The sequence below is a fragment of the Gossypium arboreum genome, chromosome 1, assembly GCF_025698485.1.
Source record: "Gossypium arboreum isolate Shixiya-1 chromosome 1, ASM2569848v2, whole genome shotgun sequence".
Classification (NCBI taxonomy): Eukaryota; Viridiplantae; Streptophyta; class Magnoliopsida; order Malvales; family Malvaceae; genus Gossypium; species Gossypium arboreum.
The window spans coordinates 96,493,364-96,495,342 of record NC_069070.1 but is presented as its reverse complement, the minus strand read 5'-3'; the positions used below and the strand labels follow the sequence as shown (position 1 = coordinate 96,495,342).

General features: G+C 37.0%; 1 non-coding gene across 1 annotated transcript; it reads right to left on the bottom strand.

Moving 5' to 3' along the window:
* Positions 1–265: 265 nt before the first annotated feature.
* Positions 266–372, bottom strand: LOC128281381 (small nucleolar RNA R71). The gene has a single exon (XR_008271589.1). It is a non-coding gene; the product is annotated as a small nucleolar RNA R71 (small nucleolar RNA).
* Between the last annotated feature and the right edge of the window lie 1,607 nt (positions 373–1,979).

Sequence of the window (1,979 nt, the reverse complement as noted above, 5' to 3'; positions counted from 1 at the left end):
TATTCAAATGATACAACAATTTGTTTATTTCAATGGTTTGTAGGATAAGGATCCAAACACTCAGTTGGCAAATTTCCTGGAATTTTGTGATACATTTAAAATTAATGGCATTTCTGACGATGTCATTCATCTTCGGTTATTCCCATTTTCATTAAGGAACAAAACCAAACAGTGGTTGAACTCGTTACCACGAGGGTCAATTTCTACTTGGGAACAACTGACCGAAAATTTTTTATTAAAATATTTTCCATCAGCTAAAACGGCCAAATTACGTAATGATATCTCTTCATTTGTACAGATGGACTTAGAAACTCTTTACGATGCATGGAAGAGATGCAAGGACCTACTACGTAGGTGTCCTCACCATAGATTACCTCTATGGCTATAATTTCAAACATTCTACAATGGTGTGAATCCCTCGACAAAAGAGATGATTGATGCAACATCCGGGGGAACCATGAATAACAAAACACCTGAAGAGGCTTACGAATTTATTGAACAGATGTCACTGAATAACTATCAGTGGCAAGTCATGTGGACTAAGCCAACGAAAATAGCAGGCGTTTATAACGTCGATTCGGTTACTATGCTGTCGAACCAGGTAGAGCTTCTAAATCAAAAGATTGATGGTTTACTTGGTTCTTAACAGGTTCATCCAGTAATGCAATGTGAAGTCAGTGGAGATAGATCAAGTAATTCAGAATATCAATCCTATGGCCACAGCATGGAGAGCGAACAATTAAATTACATGGGTAATAATCCTCGATCTCAAAATAATCCTTATAGTAACACTTATAATGCAGGTTGGAGGAACCATCCCAATTTCTCCTGGGGTGGTCAAAGGAATCAAAGGCCATAGAATCCTCCGGGTTTTCAACAACCACCTTATCAACAGGAAAAGAAACCGAACCTTGAAGAGATGCTATCTAAATTTCTCTCGGTGTCAGAAACTCATTTTCAAAATACTGACTCAGCACTTAAGAATCAACAAGCATTGATCCAAGGGCTCGAAACTCAGATTGGACAACTTGCCAAGTTGATTTCTGAACGACCACAAATAATCTAACCCAAGGGAACAACTCAACGCAATTACTAGTCAAGATAAGGAAGGGTTAGTCACACTTGAGCCAGAACCAAGGCAAGAAACTGAGATAAGCAAAGGTAAAGGTGAGGTAGACCACAATGAGCAGAAACCGGTAAGTATAGAATACAAACCACATGTGCCATACCCTAATGCGACAAGGAAAGATCGCTGAGATGAACAATTTGGTAAATTTCTTAAACTCTTAAAAAAATTACATATTAAGTTACCGTTTATTGAAGCTCTATCACAGATGCCAAGCGCAATAAAATTTTTAAAGGAGCTTTTAGTAAATAAGCGGAAGTTGGATGAGGCTTCGCATGTGGAGCTAAACGCAGTTTGCTCAGCTATTCTATAGAATACACTACCCAACAAATTAAAAGATCCAGGGAGTTTTACAATTCCTTGTTTAATCGGTAGTTTAGATGTTAATAATGCTTTAGCTGATTTAGGGGCTAGTATTAACGTCATGTCCTATAAAATGTTCAAACAATTAAGTCTTGGGAAACCTAAACAAACTAGGATGAGCATTCAATTAGCAGATAAAACTATAAGATTTCCTAGAGGTATTATTGAAGATGTGCTTGTTAAAATCGATAAATTTATATTTCCCGTTAACTTCATAGTTCTAGACATAGGGGAGGAAAGCAACACTCCTTTGATTTTTGGAGGCCCTTTTTAGCAACTACTAAAACGATTATTGATGTTGGCACAGGTGAGAGATAAACCGTAATTTATACATATTTTTACCCCATGCTTAACACATTTTATGGATAATTTTTCCTTAGAATTGGTGAATTCGATGCTCCTAATGCCTTAATTTCAGGTTTTATACTTAGGCGAGCATAGGAGAGCAAAAGGAATGAGAAATGGGTCAAAAACTGAGAAAATGGGCCAA